Below are 21927 nucleotides of genomic sequence, written 5' to 3'. Positions count from 1 at the left end.
CGTGAATTCAGAAAGTGTTCCTTGAACTTGTTAGACTTGTTGTTACAGTAAACAATTCAACCAGTTTCAAAATGAATTACCTTAAATCTTCTGAGGTTTCGCTCTGAATCTTCCGGTCAGTGTGCCTTCCAGGCGCATAGAAAACCAAAAGGTAACACAAATCAAAATGGCCATAAAAATAGATACAAGCTGAAGCCAGAAATTTCCATACTCCCTGACCAAGACGCGCACGTCTCCCTACCCTGCCTCCCCCGCAACACATGCACACACACACTCAATCGCGCTCGCGCGCGCGCACACACACACACACACACTCGCGCGCACACACACACGCACACACACACACACACACACACGCCCCGGCCTGATGGCTAAAATCGGCAGATAAGCAAACAAACACTCTAAACTGCCAGGTGTCTTCGTCCAAATCGGGCCCAATGCAACGACCAAAAGCCATCACTTGGGCCTCATCACATCGCACAAGCGGGCTATTCCGCTGTGTGTGTCTGGGTCCCACAGACAAGTTAACATAATCACGTTGCCAAATGCAAAATAAATAAACCTCTCTTCTTCCCACAGCATGCACCGCGCAGCCTCTTTCATCAGCCGCCCCGCGCCCCTCACACAGGCAGCCGTATCCGCCAGCGGGCTGGGCCACGGAGGCAGTCTTGGATCCAATCTCGGGGAAGCCTAGACAGGGGTTCTATTGAAATCCTCAGATCAGCGCCCCCCTCAGCTTCCTCCGCCCCCAACAGGACTCCTTAAGACAATAGGACAGCAGGGGCGGTCTGATCCCAAGTCAAGGCAGCTCAGTCTAGCTCAAGAGCACAAAAGCTACCCAAGGCGCGCACGCCCCCTTCCTGCCCACTGCGTGGCGGCGCCGCAACGAGCCCACCGCCCGAGCCGCGCGGCCTCCGTGGTCTCAGGCCCGCTCGGGCCAGCCGGGTGCTCCGCCGGCGGCTGGGGCGGGGTGAGCACAGGCACCGTGCCTCACCCAGGGCACAGCGTCTCCTCCCCTTGGAGACCAATGTCCAGCCCGGGTCTGCAGGCTGAAGCTTTTGGAGTGTTTAGTTTTAGAAGCCTTGTTGACTCTAAGGGGCCCAGAAATGGTGGAGTGCTATTGATTACGGGGGTGGGGGGCGGGAGGGAGTAGATTATCTGGTTTCTAGGCTAAGACCTGGCCCAGGCCTGATAACGCGTTTTGGTAAGCATTTCGAGGACCAACTATAAAGTATCAACCAGGAATGGAAGCCTCAGAACAAAGCATCATACCATGCTTTGGGGAAACGCAGTCCGTCCGCAACGGGGTCATAATGGCCTGGCTGAGGCTTTCTGGGGGGTGGGGGGTGCGGGGAGAGTAATATAGGAACTACACCACTGCCAAGAGATGAAAAATGGGCCCAAACTTTGGTATAAGGCCTCTGGCCTTCTTCCAGTGGGACATATTAAAACCAATATCAGGGGTGATACAGCAGGAGCTGCTGGAATGACTCATTCTCCTGACATAGCCACCCAGACAGTTGGCAGACTGCCCTGCCCCACCCATCTCTGATCTCACCACAACATGTAAGCATCTGGTACATTCATCATCTTCTCTGGGGCATGAATGGATGCTTAGGATGTAGATAATTTAGCAGGAATATATGTGTGTATTCTCATGCAGATAAGACAATTATTTCATAATAGAAATGGAACCTGAATCATCTTTGCCTGACTTTTGATCCTGCCAGCATTGCAGAAAAACACTTGCTGATATGTTCGATAGTCAGGAAAAGGAAGCACAGAAGGCAAGAGAGATTACCGGCCGCTCTGTGCATTTGTTACCACGTGCTGTGATCTTAGCCCTTTCTTGTGGATATCTGATTTCACAGGGAAAAGGAAAAGGCAAATGAGAGACAAAGGGGTCCCCACCCAGCATGCACACACATTTTCCATACTAGTGTATAACTGAAAAGTAGAACAGTCATGTAAATAAGGCCAAAGCGTATAAACAGACCAGATGCTATAAAAAATGGTTGACAAAAGGGGGGAGGGGAGTGGAGAGGTGAGAGAGAAAGAGAACGAAAAAAGAAAGACATTTGTAAAAATGGCTTTTCTTTATAACTTTCTTTGAGTCTGATCAGGATCCCCCCACCTCGTTTAATTTCATGATGAGTAAGTATGTAGAGAAACAGACATAGAGATAAACGATTTTCTTCTTTAGATTTAAACTCAGGAAGTGCCAAAATCTGTATTCCTTGTTTAATTCCATAGCATCAAACTCTTAGTAGAAATACTGATAGTAATTCTTTTTTTTTTCCTGAGCTAACTGGGCAAGAATTGAAGACGTAGGGGAACAAGGAAGGAAGTTAAATGGGACATGTGAGAACAGATTTATCTGAGCTTGAATTGATTGAGCTGTAAAAAGAGAGAGGGGCAGGAGACACGTCTGCCATATCCCCCTGGTAATCAGGTGGCACTGTGGGCCCAAGACAGTCTGGGTGTTTTCTAAGAAGGGGGACATATAAAGAGCAGTGCAAGCTTATTTGGGGGAAACCAATATGCAACCAATCTTTTATGGGCAATCACAAATTAGGTATGTATTGCTTGGGAGATAACCTTTGCCTGCCTCATAGTTAGTTCCCATCCAAGTTAAAGTTAGGAAGATGTGACCCATGTAAAGCGTAATGCATTTTAATTCAGATCTTTTTCTTGCATTTATGGGATATAACCGCCCCTTCAGCTCAGCTCTGATCTTCCCCTTTAAACCTCTGCAGGTGTCACAGCTTTGTCAACATGGGAGGGTGATTATGAATTTTTATCCAGATAAACTTAAGGGTGCTTGACTGATCTGTCAGAAGTCTTTTGAATTTTTGGTCCTGTTTAGGATCAACTTATTGCCCTTTCAGATGTAGAGAAAGGAACAGCCTCTGGGGAGAGTGATCCTTACACACGTCTTTCATTTGCCACTGACTGCTACACAAAGACAGCCACCTGCCATTGTCGGGCACCAATCCATCAATCCATCCCAGTCTCCTGGAGCAGTCTGGGTGTCTCCCATTCCTTAAGACTGCTTAAGAGTCCTTGTCCACAAGCTCGGCCATTGATTATGTGCTGCCTTTGGAAGAAGTGTAAGTCAAGATTACAGCATGATCATAGAAACCATGTGTGCGCACTGGAACAAAAGGAAAAAGAAATAGAAAAGCGCGTGCTGGTGTGGCTCAGTCGGTCAAGCATCCAAGTCTTGGTTTCGGCTCAGGTCGTGATCTCACAGTTCGTGAGTTCGAGCCCTACATCAGATTCTGTGCTGACTGTATGGAGCCTGCTTAGGATTCTGTCTCTCCCTCTCTCTCTCTGCCCCTCCCCTGCTAGCTCTCTCTCTCTCTCTCTCTCTCAAAATAAATAAATAAACTTAAAATTTTTTTTAAAGAAGTAGAAAAGCATTTTAAAAGGGAGAGAACGATCTCTATTTCCTAAGTGTGCCCATCCCCCAGATTCTGTAAGATCAGATAGCCCTTTAGAAGCCTTCTTTGTTCAGCCAAACTGGGAGTAAATTTTTCTTTCTCTGAACTCCCACAGTATTTATTCATTTAACAGTTGTTAAGTGCTTACTAAGTATCAGGCACTTTACACGCATGTTTATTTTTACAAACAACCCTGCAAGGTGATCATTATTATCCATCTATTCCCATCCCTACCCTACACCACTATTTAAATGTTTTTTTTTTTACGTATTGATTTATTTCTGAGAGACAGAGCACAAGTGGGGGAGGGGTAGAGAGAGAGGGAGACACAGAATCCGAAGCAGGCTCCAGGCTCCGAGCTGTCAGCACAGAGCCTGGCGCGGGGCTCAAACTCACAGACCGCGAGATCATGCCCTGAGCTGAAGTCGGACGCTTACCCGACTGAGCCACCCAGGCGCCCCTAATTACGGCTTTTTAACGACAAGTCCCACATTAGACTATTGGCTCATGAAAAGGAAACTCTGTGCCAAGTAATGCCTATGTTCTTAAGGGACTCTACAGCCCTGTGCAGCAAGCGCCTTGCGAGCCCTCAGTAAGTGAGTGATGAGTAGATCTGCGAATAGGGAAGGAATGAGTGAATAAATATATTCTACGAGGGATCATTGCCCGCTTCTGTTTGTTAGTTTCTTCATAAACATAGCTTATGATAAATGTGTTTAAAATGCTGTCATGGTTTTAGAAGCTATTAGAAAAAGCCAGTGAAAGGAAATCTGAAAGCCTATGGTTTATATACCTACACACCACACACTATGGTAATTTCCACAAGCACAGAAATTATGATAAGTGCAAGCAATTAGAAAACAGCCATGTATTAGACATTTTGTCTAATATTCAAGGAGACTGTAAAAGGTTTTTTACCCTGAGGCAGAGGACATATATCCCATTCTGCCCGAACTTGGCAACCCCGTAACTAACAAAGGAACTGAAACTTACAAGGCTTGTATTCAGAAAGTTTACCTCAGAGATGAAGCCCAATGATATATTTTTATCATAAATAGAATAAATGTAAAAATCAGATGAAAGGAATTCTACCTTATGGATATTATCAATAAATGATAGCCAAATTCCCCCAAAATGTATAAACTTCAATGAAGGAAAGCCTTATCGTTTCAGTTGTTACTTATTATTCCTTCTCACTGAGCTTGACTTTCCTAGAAATTTGAGATAGTTGACTTAAAGACAATAGCTAAGCAGTTCTATTTAGAGGAGAGTTTGTTTACTAGCAAATCTATACTCATGGTGCTTAGTGTCATTTTATTTTACATTATAATGTGAGCTGGGAAGTGTGATTCTATTTATTGCCTGAGCACCGTAATTAAAACCCCTTGGTGCTATATATGGTAAGCAATGAATGGGCCCATTAGATGTATTTAAATCTCCATTCTAAACTTCAATACTCGGAATCAAGTTTTTGCAAATTTAATTTGTCACAACTTTGAATGCATCTTTCTGGGACTATCTTTTTTTTTTTTTAAGTGAATTCGATAACCTGATTACATTAAGTAAGGTTTGTTTTTTACGTATATTTATAAAAAGAGTGTTACCAAACCAAATATTCAACCCAGGTAGATCATTAAAATATATAACCTCTACAGATGGAAACGTATCTTTAAAACATCTTGAACCAAGATAGTAGAGGTACTTGAGAAACTACTCTACTCTTAGTATTTTACATGAGAAACATGGGTCTGGAATTTATCCCCAAGGACGAGGATTGAAGTTGCAGGAGTAGACGAGATAACCGAAGAAGAAAGTTATGAAGGAGGCAGGTGGACAAACGTCAATGGAAGCTTCTCCAGCTGGGTGTTGAAGGGCGTGGGCAGAGCCGAGGACACCAAAGGACAAGCCAGGGAAGTTGGAGGTGAATTGGATGGTACAGTCAGTGGAACCAGCAGCGAGGAGCACCAGTCACTCTGGGTGCTGGAGTTGAGTAGACTAGAGAGAAGGTGGCATCTGAGCCAGCCAGCCCAATAGCTGTCCACAAATGACACATCTCCCATGACTCATTTACCTGTGTTCCTATGAGCTCTCTCTCAACAGGCTGAAAGAGGAGATCATATCAGCATGATGGTTTTTTTCTGTGAAGTTAAACACAAACACTGACAACGTAGAAATCATACCCTCTAAATGGGTTTTCTTTCTTCGAGATATGTCACTATACCTCAAAGGTTATCAAATACCTAGTAAAACATATAAATAACAAATAACTTCGTATATATTCACGTACATATACATATCTGTGGAAATGCCTTATTAAGTAACGTTCTTTGGCCAAAATAAAACACAAGAAGGTGACACAAAGATACGTGAGTAGTCCAAGGGCAGGTGAAATTCAGTGTGAATATTATAGTATGCTAAATACTGTCCCCCCCCCCCCCAGAGGACCCATGTTCTAATCCCTGAAATCTGTGAATATTACCTTATAGGCAAAAGAATGCTGTAGATGTGATTAAATTAAGGATCTTGAAATAGAGAGATTAGCCTGTAGTATCTAGTGGACCCTAAATGTGATCACAAGGGCCGTTACGAGAGCGGGGAGGAAGATTTGAGTAAAGAAGGAGAGGAGGGAGTAAGGGATGTGTCAATGGAAGCAAGAGGGCTGACAGCGAGGAGAGGAAAAGTCCACAAGCCAAGGAATACAGACAGCCTCCAGATGCTGGAGACGTCAGGGAAGCAGATTCGCCCTTGGAGCCTCCAGAAGGAACCAGCTCTGCAGACTGGCTAACCTTGATGTCAGCCCAATAAAACTGTCTCCAGGCTTCTGGCTTCCATACCCATAAGAAGACAAAAATTTGTGTGATTTTAAGTCGCCAAGTTTGTGACCCTTTGTTATAGCAGCAGCAGGACACTAATGCAGACGCTTCTTTGGAAAAATATCCACACGTGTAGCACAACATGCTATCACACGTTTTTCTCTAGGAGAAAAAAAAAAAAAACGGGCAAACTTGGCAGCGTCCACAATGGATGTTCCTTGAGGGGAAACCTTTCTCTTTTCCCTGCCTGTTCCACTGCACAGAGCTCATCCCAGGTCAGCAGCACAGTTCTGTGGGACGGGGAGAGGGAGGCGTAAGGGAGACCTGATGAAGCTGGGTGGTAAAGAGGGGGTGGGGAAGCTGCCAGGCACAGATCAATGCAGAAGGGGCCCCAGCAACAGGCCACTTTTTGGGGCTCAGAAGGGTTCCTTCAGGCTCCAAGTCCAGAGCACACGCTGAGGTCAGCAATAATGCAGTGGAAGGCAGGGAAAGCACCAGAAATGCTGAAGACCTGGGACAATGTGCTGCTTCGTCTTAAGATGTCATCAAAGTGCCTCTTGCCCCCAGGAATAGTGTTGACCAGAAAACAAAAAGAACTTTAGGCAACTCACGACATAATTCGTTCTGGAACAACGCCTCCAGCCCAGGAAGCAAGGCTCCACAATGACCTGCTAAAGCCCTAGAAGGCCTGGAGGATGACAGTGAACTTACAAGAGTCGTGTGTACACAATGTGATGTGTGTGCCATGCTCTCACAGTATGAAGAATGCACAAAAAGCACGTGAGGGGATAAAACCACCCACAGAAAGCTTAGAGAGCTGGGAGACGAAGCGGCAGGCACTCTGCCTGGAACAGGAGGACACAGCGTTCAAGGGCAGGCGGAACAAAAGACCCTCCAGGAGGAGAAAGGAACCACTGAGAGAGCCGGGAGGGAAAAGAAGGGTGTGGTGAGAAGTCTGGAGGCAAGGCAAGCAGGCAAGGCAAGCTGTCAGAAGCAGAGGATGAGGAGGGGGGAACGAATGACAGTAGCCACGAGGGAGTGACAAGAACCTAATTTCCAAGGGGTGCCGGGAGCAGAGCCAGGGAGCTGGCGGGAGGGAGTGAGAAGCCAGCCGGGAGAAAGGAAAGGAGGCCCCTGACCAGGTGGTGAGGAGCACAGGGAAGACCACTCCCCGGGACCGCGTCAAGATGTCCCGCACCGGATGTGCCCCGTGTTATAAGATGCACCCCGAGAAATGTGTCAGTACTAATAAATACGCACGTCTGCAAATGACTTACTTTCAGAGGGAGGCAGGAGGGAAGGGTTGGAAAACTTAGGATTAACTATCGCTCTTATCTACATCCTGAGACGATTTCCGGGAATAGTGAAAAGTGGGAGCTCTTGCAGCGGGCATTGCCCGTGACCCTCGTTTTAAAAGAATCCTTCCGGGGCGCCTGGGTGGCGCAGTCGGTTAAGCCTCCGACTTCAGCCAGGTCACGATCTCGCGGTCCGTGAGTTCGAGCCCCGCGTCGGGCTCTGGGCTGATGGCTCAGAGCCTGGAGCCTGTTTCCGATTCTGTGTCTCCCTCTCTCTCTGCCCCTCCCCCGTTCATGCTCTGTCTCTCTCTGTCCCAAAAATAAATAAACGTTGAAAAAAAAATTTTTTTTAAATAAAAAAATAAAAATAAAAGAATCCTTCTGCCTGCAGTGTGGAAGAGGGAAAATGGAAATGCGAGACGGGTTAGGAAGGCTGTTGCAGGTAATCCAGGGGGGTGAGGAAACCACACAGGGGCGGAGGATGCGGGCTCTGGGAGAGGCCAGGCTCCACTGGGGAGAGGGAAATTGGAGGTAGAAAGCAGGAAGCGACAGAAAGCACCGGGATGACCTCAGTCTTCTCGGTGAGTCATGAGGTGAGGCTGTCTGCTGAGAGTGAGGGGGCAGGAGTTAAGCTCGGGTGTTCAGAGGAGGGCTGAGGTCTATAAATAGTCTTCTGATTAGCGCTAAGGAGTGAGCGTGTGAGTCTGTCCGGACGCCTTAGAAGCCTGACTGCAACCACTCGCTGGGTGCCAGGCACCCCCACTCTGTGTCCACTGCCGGAGGCGCGAGGTCCCACAAAGCCGGGAGGGACGGGCCTGACTCACAGAGCTGTGCAACCAAAGGAGTCTTAGCCGTAGGGAAATAGTAGTAAGACCTCGAAGAAGCTGTGGATTCCAAAGTGGTTAGGACTCTGCAGCCGAGGATTTTTTGTTTGTGTTTTCAAAACATATGACTTGTCCATCTATACATACGGACACATGCATAGAATGACTAGTCGCTAGAAATACACACACACATACACACATAAATAATGACAGAAACCATTGGTTCAATATGTACTTGCTGAACACGTCCTATGTGCCAAGAACTATGCTAGACGCTGGAGAGACAGTAATGAGCCAAAAAAAGGTACCTGCCCTTATGGAGTGCACAGTCTGATGGTTAATACAAGGAGACGTTCAAACGGATGTAAAAGTGTCACGTGATTAGCGCCGTAAACAGCCACACACTGGGCAGTGAGAAGGTAGGATGGACACAGGTCAGGGGTTGAGGAAGAACGGACTCTAGCCTGCCTTAGGTCGCAGACTGGCTTGCCCGTGTTCTTCTCCCTAACTACATTATGATTCCTTTGAAGGTCGTCTGGATGGTTGCCTACTCTTCTCTGTTCAGGGCACCTGACACATGACCGTGCACGCAGCAAGTGCTCAATCAATGTGTGTTTGGTGACCTGGCTGATTGCCATGGGATATTTACCAACAATGTGAGTGGCCTTCCTTTTCCAGGAAAACTACAGAGGGACATCTTAGTAATAATGGAACATCCCAAAAAAAAATTTAAAAAAAAATGGCACATCCCCATTATCTTGAGAATTTGGCAGGAACAACCACACTCACATGCCACTGCCTGGACTGTCTCATCCCTAAAATGTAGTGTCATTGACACTTTTCCTTTTAAAAGAGCACAAATCACAGTGTTCTTCGCACTAACGTACGTTGAGGATCTGTATACTTGTTTCTCCTTATTTTTCAAGGCAGCTTCCTTTGATTGACACAAGTTACAGGGGAACTGGGGAATAAATGTTTAATGGGTACAGAATTTCTGTCTGGGCTAATGAAAGGTTCTGGAAATGGATAGTGGAGATGGTTGTACAACGTTGTGAACGTACCTGCTGCCACTGAATACCCAATTAAAATTTTTTAAGTGGCAAATTTTATGTTGTGTGTATTTTACATAATTTAAAAAATTCAAAAATAATTAAAGCTTGGAAATTTTAAAAACAGAAAAAGATACTGATTATGAATAATTGTCCCCTTTTTCTTAAAGCCCTTCATTTTGATCTGACTAAATCCCTCTCACTATATGGGGCACCTGGGTGGCTCAGTCGGTTGAGCATCTGACTTCGGCTCAGGTCATGATCTCGTGGTCTGTGAGTTTGAGCCCCGCGTCGGGCTCTGTGCTGACAGCTCAGAGCCTGGAGCCTGTTTCAGATTCTGTGTCTCCCTCTCTCTCTGCCCCTCTCCCATTCATGCTCTCTCTCTCTCTCTCTCTCTCTCTCTCTGTCAAAAATAAATATTAAAAAATTAATATTTAAAAAAATCCCTCTCACTAAAATCAGGCTCATGGACTGGGTCCTGCTCCTCTTATGTCCATTCTTCTGGAGCCTTATGTTCCAGTCATGGATTCTCCCATCATGCATTTCTATCAGATGCCTCAGCGCTTTACTTGCACACATTCCCAATCTCTGGGATGCTATTCTCAGCCCTAACCTTCCAGAAAACACCTTCTCATGTACCTGAGCTTAGCCTCCTCTAGAGAACTTGTCCCAATACCCATTTCAAACCCTCCCCACCCCCACAGGGAAATGACTGCTCTCTCTCTCTCTCTCACATCCTCACTTACCCCCGTGTAGATCATTATCACGGCAAATATTACATCTAATGCAGTGGTTTATTTATAGGTCTGTCTTCCTGTGCTGCACCATGGGGTGCAGGGGCAAAAACCTTTGCTTATTTAGGTAGCATGATTTTGAGATCTCCGGCTTGAACTGTGTGACCTTGTGCAAGACGTTTAATCTCTTCTAAGTCAATTTCATCTTCCATACAATGGGAATAATAATAGCCTCTATGTCATAGAGTTGTTACGAGGAAGAAGTGCAGTAATGCGTGTGAAGGGCTCAGAGACGGTCTGACACACAAGCAACAATGAAGTGTTTGAATAAAGGCAGTACAATAAGCAGTGACAGTTGTTCAGGGGTTAAGAGGTTGAACATTTGAGGTCAAAAGTTGATAAGAATGATTAAAATCCTAATCCCAAACGTTTATTTGGAAAGGCGCATAACCTCGTCCGCTCCCTCCTGGGGCAGCCCGATCAGGCTACAGAGGTCTAAGTATATCATAGTCGTCTTAGGCAACAAAAACAAAAACCCAAGGGGACCAGTAAGAAAGGCTTATTGTAATAGGCTTCAAACCAGTGGAGGATCTTCATGCTTTAAAGAACGTAAAGTGGTCCGGGGAGTCTGGGTGGCTCAGTTGGTTAAGGGTCCGACTCCTGGTTTTGGCTTGGGTCACGATCTTGAGGTTTGTGAGTTCCAGCACCGCATCAGGCTCCACGTTGACAGCACAGAGCCTGCCTGGGATTCTCTCTCTCCTTCTCTCTCTCTCTCCGCCCCTCGTCTGCTCTGTCTCTTAAAATAAACTTTAAAAAAAAAAAAAAAAGAAAGAATGTTAAGTGCTCCTGCTATAGACTTTGAGATACTTTTGAATAAGTTTTCTATACCAACCCACTTACACCAAAACTTTGGCAAACTAGCCTCACTGCTGGAAGTTAGATCAGAAAGTAACCTTTTCAGGGCGCCTGGGCGGCACAGTCGGTTAAGCGTCCGACTTCAGCCAGGTCACGATCTCGTGGTCCGGGAGTTCGAGCCCCGCGTCCGGCTCTGGGCTGATGGCTCAGAGCCTGGAGCCTGTTTCCCATTCTGTGTGTCCCTCTCTCTCTGCCCCTCCCCTGTTCATGCTCTGTCTCTCTCTGTCCCAAAAATAAAATAAAAACGTTGAAAAAAAAATTAAAAAAAAAAAAAAAGAAAGTAACCTTTTCCCTAAGTCAGCCTGGCTTTGGAGGTGGATTCCTGTTTTACATGAGAAGATGCGGGCTATTTTCAAGGTAGGCAGCTGGCTTGTTCAGTGGAAACAAAACATCACGTGACACGTAGGCGTCATTTCTTAGAAGGCAGAACTGACCGCAGTGGTCATTGCCAGAGACCTCCAGGTCCCTACCTGATTCTTTTGCGGTCCCATTAAAGCTGACTCCACCCCCAGCCTCAGGGGCGGAGCTTGTGACCCAGGCCTAAACCATCAGCATGTCTCATTTCCTGTCCACTGACTTTCATGGATCGTGCGTGGCCTAGTCAGAGCCAAATGAGATGCAGTGACATTTTCCCTGAATCTTTGGGGAAAGAGACTCTCATAACCTCTGACCTAAAACATAGGAGAATGAATCAGGCTAGCAGGTAGGTACCTTTCTGGTACCCATAAAACTGAAAGCTGAAGTCAATCTAAAGGAAGCCAGAACAAAGAAATGGAGATTAAAAAACTAAGCAGGTGCTACCGATCTGCTTGAGTCCCGAATAGAGTTAAACCTGAAGTCAGCGCTTTCAGCTTCTGAATCACTAATTTCCCTTTCTAAGCTAGTTTGGGTTGGGCTTTTCTGTAACTGCAACTAAATAATCCCAACTGGCCTTCATCAAAGCCACTCTTTCCAAACAGAAGCTCCATACTGTGATTCCCCAAAAAAGATAACCGGTTTCTCTAGAGAACTCATATATGAATGAATCAGGGCATATTCAAGAGAGTAAGTGTCTGGGTAAGAAAATCTCCCCTTTGGGGATGCCTGTGGTTCGTGTTTCTGTGTGGGCCAGGAAACTCCTATAAATTTCACCTGTTGACACATTTTCTTTGCAAGCATTTTGCTATTTCAGGGGGAGGAGCCGGAAATAGAGGTGGAGAAGGGAAAGCATGAGGCAAAATATGAATGATTATGCAGGAAGCAATATAGCTGATGGCCTTTCAGCAAAGGGCTGGCATGTGGGTACCTGCGGTATGAATTCATGGTGGAGGAACTAATCAGGCAACGTTATCTGATCTGGAACAACAAGAAAAAGAAAGAGCCTCTTTCCTTTGGTTTGATGTGTCTGAAAGCCTTTACCGAGGTGACGGGCTGGTAACAGAAGTATCCCACCAGAAACTTTGCCTTTGGACTGTACTGAAGTGCGGACCTGGGATCTGGGTTGTTTTCCAGGGACCGTCTGCCATTTCATTTTCAGAACGAAGCTGGAGTTTTGTTCTATAAAAACAGGGCAGGTTCTGGATTGAAACCAAGAGTCGAACATGCTGATGCTTGAAGATAGAGAAGCACGGAGTTGCACAAATTCTTCTGAGTAATAGAGGCTGGTCTCAAGCCTGGGGCTGAGGAGGCTGTGGGAGCAGAACCAGAGTCTGTGAGGATATTTCTTCCACGAAAAGAAAAAAACCACAGCAGCTATCTGAGTAATCTAAGTCCAAAGCCGCTCCCAGGGAAGGCAGCAGAGCTTTGCAGGAAAGGGCGTAAGAATTCGGTAGCAGGACTAGGTACATAATTTCTTCCCATCCCTAACTGGCTCTGGGGCTATAGACAAGTTAGTTTTCCTTCCTGAATCTGTTTCCTCGTCTATAAACTTCAGTTAGATTCTTGAGAGAAGCAAGTTAGTTGAATTACATCAAAAGTCCATGGCGGAGTGGGGGCGGGGAGTGGCGGGGGGACCTGGGTGGCTCAGTCTGTTGAGCATCTGACTGGGTTCAGTCGCCATTCGGACAATCTACCCATTTATTTGAATTTCTAAGGGAATCCTTCAAAAACATTTTTTTTAAATGTTTATTTATTTTGAGAGAGAGAGAGAGAGCTGTCCCCTCCTCTGTTCGCTCACTCACGCGCTCTCTCTCTCTCTCTCAAAAATAAATAAACATTTAAAAAAAATGTTTTTGAAGGATTCCCTTAAAAATTCAAATAAATGGTAATTGTCCAATGTCACTGAACCCAGGGAGACTTACAATGAACATGGGGCAGCAGGCACCTAGACGTGGAGACCTTGTTCTCATTTGGCAGGCAGAGGGGCCAAAGTCTCATTTTAATGTGATTTTTTTGCAGAATATCAGTAGAAAAACACCAAGTTGAAGCCAAATTTCTGCGTTTCTGTAGATTCTTCTAAGCTCAGCAAAATTCTGACCCTAAACTGCAGAAAAGCCAACTCTACAATTTCAGACTGGGTAGGCATGAACCTAAAAGATTTTCATCGGGCCGTCTGTTTCTCAAGAGCAAGATTTGAATCTCATTCCTCTTTTTAGGCAAGATGCATCACATGGTGCCTTAGTTATTGCTCAAGGAATTTTTATTCTCTTGTCTAGAAAAATGAATTCATCCTCCGGACAGCCAAACTGAACTGCTGTTGGAATGTGCTCCAAGTAGGAAGGAAGGGAGAAGGTGTACCTTTCTTGGGATATTAGTTAGGGTAAGGTTAAGCTGCTAAGGGGTAACAAAGAAACCCCCAAATTCAATGACTTAAACGTAGAGAGAAGTTTCCTTCTCTACCATGCAACGCTTCAAAGGGGAGTGAGCCTGCTGCACAGGTCTTTCTGAAATCCCCAGGGCACTGTCCTCACCAGCATGATCAAAGCTGGATTAGTGGCTTGAGAACATAAAAGACAGCCTGGAGAAGCACACGCAGAAGTAGCACGCTTCACTTCTACTCATGTTCCATGAGCAAGAACTCAAGTCACATGGCCGTATCCAGCAAGAAGAGAGGCTATAGAACGATTGCACATTCATTGTTAAGAGGATTAAAGATGAGTCAATGATATTTTCAAAGAATATATCAGATAAAGGTCTTGCATAAGAATAAGTAAAGAACTCTCAGGGGCGCCTGGGTGGCTCAGTCCCTTGAGCGTCCGACTTCGGCTCAGGTCATGATCTCGCGGTCCGTGAGTTCGAGCCCCGCATCAGGCTCCGTGCTGACAGCTCAGAGTCTGGAGCCTGTTTCAGATTCTGCGTCTCCCTCTCTCTCTGCCCTTCCCCTGCTCATGCTCTGTCTCTTTCTCTCTCAAAAAGCAATAAACATTAAAAAAAATAATAAAAAATAAACTCTCAACACTCAATAATTAGAAAACTCACAGCTCAAAAACAATGAATGCAAGACTTAAACAGCCACTAAATAATATAAACAGATGGCAAACGAGCCCACAAAAACACGTTGAACATCAAGAGTCATTAGGAACATACAGGATACAGCACATCTGTTACATGGGCTGAAGTCACAAAGATACACTTTATGAATTGTTGGTGAAGACACAGAGAAACTAGAACCCTCATACATTGCTAGCATAGGAATCCAAAATGGTACAGTTTGTGAGGTTCTTCCAACATTAAATGTTTACCTACCTAGGGCCCCAGTCTTTCTGTCCCCAGATATGTACCTAATAATAACAACAAATAACAACAAAAGCATATGTCTCTACTCAGACTTACACACAAATGTTCATCGCAGCTTTATTTGTAATATCCAAAACCTGGGAACCACCAAATGCCCATCAAAAGTTGGACAGATAAACAAATTTTATAACATTCATCTGATGAAATACAACTCAGCAATAGAGAGGAATGGACTCTTGAAAGACACACAGGTGGCATGGATGAGTCTCAAAATAATTATACTGAGTGAAGAAAGGCAAACCAAAAAAAAAAAAAAGCATACATGCTGCATGATTCCGTGTATATAAAATTCTAGAAAATGCGAACTAACTTATTGTAATAAAAAAGAAGATCAATGGTCACCTGGGGAAGAGAAAGGGGCAGAGATGAGGAAATTACAAAGTGGTACAGAGAAACTTTTTGGTGTCTGTATCCTGACTGTGATGATGTTCTCATGGGAGAGAGATATGTCCAAAGTAATAACGTGTACACTTATGCAACTTATTGCATGCGCAATATACACATACATATGCAACTTATTGTATGTCAGTTCTCCCACAATTTAAAAAGTGTATGCCTTTTATTTATTTATTTTTTTAACGCGTATTTATTTTTGAGACAGAGAGAGACAGAGCGTGAACGGGGGAGGGGCAGAGAGAGAGGGAGACACAGAATCTGAAGCGGGCTCCAGGCTCTGAGCCGTCAGCCCAGAGCCCGACGCGGGGCTCGAACTCCCGGACCGCGAGATCATGGCTTGAGCCGAAGTCGGACGCTTAACCGACTGAGCCACCCAGGCGCCCCAATTCTTTTATGTTTAAGGATAGTTATAAAAATGGAATTTGGTGGTCAGTCAGAAGTCTCCTCCACATACAGTTTCTTTGTGTTACTTTGACATTAAGTTCTGGGAGATTTGGATGAGAGGAAGAGAGACTATGAAAGGAAGACTCCTCTTGAGAAGTAAGGCTTAAGAGAACCGTCTGCAGCTGTGGCCCCAGCTTCTGGCTCACGCGCTTCTCCAGCACCAGCCAAGCTCCCAACTCTGGTCCCAATCCCTTACAGCGGACACACCCCATTCCGAACCGTCCCATTAAAATCCCCACCCACTACCAGTCCACAGCACCAACCGCCGGGGACTTTGGCCTCCAGCCTCAGCCCTGCCTGCCAGACCACACCTTGCACGTAAGCCCTCCTGGCACTTCAGTTCACGTCCACCGGCCAAGTTTTTAGCTAGGTCGATGCTGACCTGGCCCGCTGGGTCATTTCACTTTCCCCGACCCTTCCAACAGAGGGAGAAAAGCTGTCGTATCTGCATCACACTGAAAACTGGCTGAAGACGTTTCCCCCGAACTTCAGGTAGCATCAGTGGGACTTTCTCTCCCAAACCCCTTCAGAAGGCGTTTTCAAGTCTAATCCCTTTTGCAGCGGCGTGCTCCTTGCCGACAGCACTGCGCATTCATTGGGGCGATACTCTGGAATCTTCCTATGTGAAAGACCGAAATAGATAAACGCATCATAAAGGAATTCTAGAGGGCCTGGGCGGGATGATTCTAAGAATTTTATCCATCCACTTCAAGAAATTTCTTCTGTTGAGCTTTAGGATTACTACGGAAACAACCAAGGCTTTTGCCGATTTATCCCAGAATATCATCCTTGTTGGGGCCCAGTTGTGCAGTGGTATTGCCACTGCAAAGGGGTTTTTGTTTGTTTGCTTATTTATTTCGTTTTTTGCTCTGAATGGCTCAAAGTGGGATACGGGAACTAAGTTAGAAATAAGCCTGTATTAGAATGAGCAGATTTAAGGATTATAATTGGTTCTCATAAGCTCAATTCAGGAGACCTGGGGGAAGTGATCTTCATCTTCCAACATGTACTAAGGCACAGCCTGAGAGAGAGAGAGAGAGAGAGAGAGAGAGAGAGAGAGAGAGACAGGGAGGGTTAGTTGAGTTGATCAGTGGAAGCAGGGCCAACTAGAGTAGATACTGATGAATCAAGGAAATGTGTGAGAGAAAAGACAAAGCATAGAAAACGCCAGAGGTTAGCTAAATTGAATTTGGGGACAATGAGATCAGGGCTCTCCTGTTGACCGAAAGCCTTACCTCTTGGGTTCATTGGAGCAGGATTTGCAAAAACAAACTGCAGAAAAGCCTTTTCTTTAGCCAGAATTCTTAGTAGGCAGTCATGTGGGGGTAATGCCTCCCTTGTCTGCTCCCACTCCCTCCTCGCGTTCAGCCCCTCTGACTTCTGCCTGAACGGAGAGCTCGGTGAAGTCAGTGGGGTCGGGGAGAGGGAGCCTCACTCGTAGTGGCACCTCTGTTCTGACAAAGGCCCTGGTGTCTTACCTTTCCCTGCATGGAAGGAGGCAGGAAGGGAGCTGGGAGTGATTGATGCCAGGCACCGTGCTAGGTGATTTCTCCTTCAACAGCTAACTTAACTCTTAAAATGCCCCCATGAGATGGGAATTATCAACCCCACTTTCACAGAATAAGGAGCCAAGGAGAATAATCTACACGATATTAAGCCTCAGGAAGGTTGAGGACGTTGCAGTAACTTCATAGCTACTCTGCGGTGCACTGGAGATTTGTTTCCACATCGGCCCCACTGTGGGAGCTGACTCCTCAGTGGTTTTGAACCCTATTGTACAAGGTCCAATGTCTTGAATTATGACAGTCAGGTACTCGGTGATAAACGACATCCAGGTCTCGCAGGACAAAGGAGAGGGAAGGAGAGACCTTGATTCTGTCTGTCTCAGCTCACTAGCACATTCTGGTGTGGAGCCTTCCATTTTCAGGTGATTCACAAGAAAACAAGGTCAAGTCTACTACTTTTGCTATAGACTCTTTTCTTTTTGTAGTTTTTTGAGATGTTCTTGTAGACCGAGAGTTTAACATGTTTAATTCCAGCCTAGAAGCCAATGAAATAAAAATAGCAAAGCAAAACTGACTGGCAAATAAAGGAAATTAATTTAATAACAGATTTTGTTCAGTCTCTTGGGGCCTGCCCCGACGAGTATTCCCAAATACTTTTGGAGTGAGAGCATGGCCACTGGCAGAGTAAAAAGCCTCTCGATTACGGCTGCAGCAGGCAGAAACTATTATATGTATACGCAACACTGGCACACAGCTAAACTACACTTCCCAGCCTCCCTTGCAAGGAGGTCCAGCATCAGTCCTGCTCTGGTCAGTGGAAAATGAGCAGAATTGATATGCACCAACCCCACGTCATAAAACCATGTGCAATTTTCCATGTGCTTTTCTCTTCCTAGCTGGCTGGCATGTGTCAACTCTGGGGACCACCTTGGGAGCCACAAGATGATAGGAGCCCAGGCACTTGAATCACACCGAGGAGGAGAGCTGTCCAGCCAGAAGTATCAGCCTTGGACCGTTACAGATCAAGACAGAACCTTTGAGTATGTAAAGCTGCTACGATGTGGGGATCTTCCTGTGAGAGCAGCCAGCACTCTCTTAGCCAATTTTCCAGAGCCTTGGTTCTGCTCACCTTCCCAGAGAGCGTGAGGTGAACCCCAAAGCCCCAGACCCAGGAGAATGAAAAGGAGGCTTCCAGAGAGGCAGGCCTACCTCCTTCTGAGCCTTCAGGACTTTTCTTTCCTGCAATTTGTGTTCCACCTCCAGGAAGTGTGGAGGGACCTTGGAAACCATTTTCTTTATATGACTTAGAGAGCAGGATTCAGTTGTGGCACCAAGAACATCCCTCACTGAACGGTAAACTCATAAAGTGAAACATTTGTTTTCAGACTGATTGTGGGAAGAGACCAAAGTAATTAGCCAAAAAGAATGAACGATAGGATTTTTATGTAGTTTTGTTGCTGTAAATAAGAAGGCAAAACAACCATTGCCTGCCAGAAATCCTCAAAAGCTTGATTTTGTGACTACAGAAGAGGTATGTGTGCCCGGAATCAATTGTTTGGGTGCAATATGACTTTTTTTTTTTTGAGGTGGGGGGAGGAGGGCGAGCAGAGAGGGAGAGAGAGAATCTCAAGCAGGCCCCATGCTCAGGTTGGAGCCCAGCACAGGGCCAACCCCACACCACGACCCTGGGATCATGACCTGAGCCCAAGTCAAGACTCAGATGCTCCACGACTGAGCCATCCAGGCGCCCCAACAATGTGACGGTTTAAAGTGCTTGACAACGTTTAAAACACTTTTTCCTTTAAACACATTTAAATTCACCCTTCCCTCAAATGGGTTTAGTCCGGTAAACACCACCTGTAATTATCTGAGCAACAAGTCGGTTTCATTTCGGCTCCTGTCAAATACTACACATTTCCAACGTGTGGCATTACACTTAGGAGGTTTATGAATTGGTATCCTTCGTAATCCATGACGGGGGTGAGGTATGTGATTGGAAGGAGGTCTCAACCATAGTTAGGTGATGAAAGGGTTGGTGTGAAAGGTATGTCTTCTCCAAGAATGGAGGAAATCCCTGAAACAGAAGCAAGCGATGAGGTGCCAACTCGGGACGAAAGGATTTATACCCTTCGGTGCAGAGCCACTGCAGGGCTCTCAACGCTTGACCGGTTTGCATCGCGTAGGCAACCGGGGATTGTCACTGAAGCATAATTTCTCTTTGTCAGGATGCAGAAAGTGCAGATCAGGGCTCTCCCCAGGTAGACTCATGCACCTGCCGAAGGACAGGAAAGCAATGAGACGATCTGAGTACCCTGCCTGCACACAGACCCAGAAGACGTGTGAAAACAGATAGCTTCCCTCTCAGTACTCTGGGAAGACACCCGAAGGTGGCACACTGGACCGTCAGAGCCAAAAGCCAGCATAAGAGGACCTGTGCTCTTTAAGAGCACATAAGAGGACCTCTGCTCCAGGTGTCTTTAAGACGCTGCCATTTGTGTGCAGCTGGCCCTTTAAAAAGAGCTCGAGGCCAGAGAAACCTCATCCAGCAGAATTATTCAGTTTGTTTTAGCAACTGCTTCCCGAGCCCAGTCTCCCATTACTTCATCTGCATTCCCCAGATGCTGACCCTGTCCCCTCTAAGCCCACAGCATTCCCCCCACCCCCGCCCCGCGGAGGCTTTCATAATCTCCTAGGGGACACTCCCAGTACTGAGCCCTGGCAGCCCCACAGGATGCCACCTCTCAGGTCACGGGTGGAACCTGACGCCCTTCCCCAGCTTCTCTCGATGCAATCCTACCTGCCCCAGATTTCAGGCCTGCGTCAGAGGCTGCTACCGGAGGAGGTAGGGAGGTGACCCTGTTTGGTCCTGCCCAGGCTGAACTCCTCCGGGCAATTTCAGACAGCTGTCCAGGTGTTGCTTAGTAAGGTTGCATTTAGAGGACTGTCCAGCAAGGACTGCCAGGGTCTCGAGCAGTGGCTCCGAGCCCTGTCTCGTCAGTCTTTGCTGGACGGATGAGTCAGCAACGTGTCCCTCTTCACACTCTCCCCCACCAGTGAGTAGCGCGCTTCGGGGACGTCTTCCCGGATTAGTTAGAGCACTTTTGGAGGCAAGAGACAGAGGGCGGGTTCAAACCAGCTTAAAATAGTTTATTGGCTAAGAAGTGAAATGGAATCCAAAGGAGTAGCCGGACTTGGGCAGAGCTACGTCCAGAACTGGTTCAAACGCTATTGTTGGGGACGTCTCTCTCTCTCCACCTTACAAAGAGTGAATCCACTGGGGCACCCGGGTGGCTCAGTCGGGTAAGTGTCCGACTTCGGCTCAGGTCATGAGCTCCAGGTCTGTGAGTTCGAGCCCTGCGTGGGGTTCTGTGCTGACGGCTCCGAGCCTGGAGCCGGCTTCGGATTCTGTGTCTCCCTCTCTCTCTGCCCCTCCCTCTCTCTCTCTCTCAAAATAATAAGTAAACATTAAAAAATAGTTTTTAAATAAAAAATAAAAACAAAGAGTGAATCCACTCCACAAGCAGGATATCTGTGAGGGGTCGACACTTAGCAACACAGGGGAAGGAACCAACGTATCCTGACAGCTCGGGGAGAAAATGTCTGCAAAGAAGCCCCACTGGGCCCCTCCAGGTCACGTGCTCATCTCTGAACCAATCACTGTGATTAGCCAGGCCCGGGCCCACAAGCCCACCCCCGCGGCTAAGGTAGGGGCCAGGAGCTGCCATCAAAGCGCACTGAAGGGTTTTCTCTGCGGAACACGGGGCTCAACACTAGCCTCCACTTTGCCATGACTAGTCATTTTCACACCTTGCCTTGGTTGCCATGGATAACCGCTCCTTCCCCCCTGACACGCTGTGTCTGATGTCCAGCACACCCCATGCTCCTCGCTTTCCTTTTCACTGGGCCTTTTCTCCGCAGCCTTTTCCTGGCTTTCCTCATCTCCCTGGTCTCCTCGTGCTGCAGCCCTGAAACTCAGGACTGACCTCTTTGTCTCTGCTGCCTTCCGTGTGCTCTCCAGTGGTAACCTCATTCAAGCCTGCGGCCTTATATGGCATCTATTCACCGTGGGCACCAGATTTGTATCCGACTGCTGTCCTCTCCCGAGCCCCAGACTCCATTTGGAGTCCTCCCCCACGAGGGTGACCAACAGGCATCTCCAAGAAACACTTCCAGCACTGAGCTCTTGGTCGACACCCCCAAACTGCTCTGTGACCCCTTCTCCTTGCCCTTAACGATGAATCACTCCATTCGTACACGATCACAGTTGCCCCCGGAGGGGTGCCTGTCCTTGCCTCGTGGCTCCTGCAGTGGTCACGCAGCTCAGCGGTCAGAGTGAGCCTGTGAACGTAACCAATGACTTCCTCCGGGTAAGACCCTGAAGTGACTCTCAGCTCACCCAAAGTAAAACTCTTAAGAGTAGCCTGCAAAGCCCTACCTCCCCACACACCCCTCCCCGTTGCCTTCCTGACAGTTGACGGCCTTCCCCCCCACTCCATCGGTTCCAGCCTCATCAACTTCCTTGCCATTCTTCTCATTCACCAAACACAATTATACCTCAGGGCCTTTGCACTTATCGTTCCCTCTGTCTGGAGTCCTCTTTCCCCAGATACCTACACGGCTCCCTTCTTCATGTCCATCAGATTTTTAATTAAATATCTCTTCTCCATGAACCCTTCACTGACCACCCCGATCTAGAACCACAAACCCCTTCCTGACTGGCACTTCTTGTCTTTCCTCACTGCCTTGTTTTGTCTCTGTTGGAGTGATTATACTCAAACACACTTATTTTTTTTTA

General features: G+C 46.7%; 1 long non-coding RNA gene across 2 annotated transcripts; it reads right to left on the bottom strand.

The window, feature by feature from the left end:
• Positions 1-10930: 10930 nt before the first annotated feature.
• LOC125156448 (uncharacterized) lies at positions 10931-16218 on the bottom strand. 2 transcript variants are annotated; one of them, XR_007148613.1, is made up of 3 exons: positions 15939-16218; positions 12542-12740; positions 10931-10965 (listed from the first exon to the last, which is right to left on the bottom strand). It is a non-coding gene; the product is annotated as an uncharacterized LOC125156448 (long non-coding RNA). The 2 variants fall into 2 exon arrangements; XR_007148614.1 differs by having other exon boundaries at positions 16010-16218.
• Positions 16219-21927: the final 5709 nt, after the last annotated feature.

The sequence above is a fragment of the Prionailurus viverrinus genome, chromosome F2, assembly GCF_022837055.1.
Source record: "Prionailurus viverrinus isolate Anna chromosome F2, UM_Priviv_1.0, whole genome shotgun sequence".
Lineage (NCBI taxonomy): Eukaryota > Metazoa > Chordata > Mammalia > Carnivora > Felidae > Prionailurus > Prionailurus viverrinus.
The sequence above is the reverse complement of the archived record's forward strand: the minus strand, read 5'-3'. Positions and strand labels throughout refer to the sequence as shown.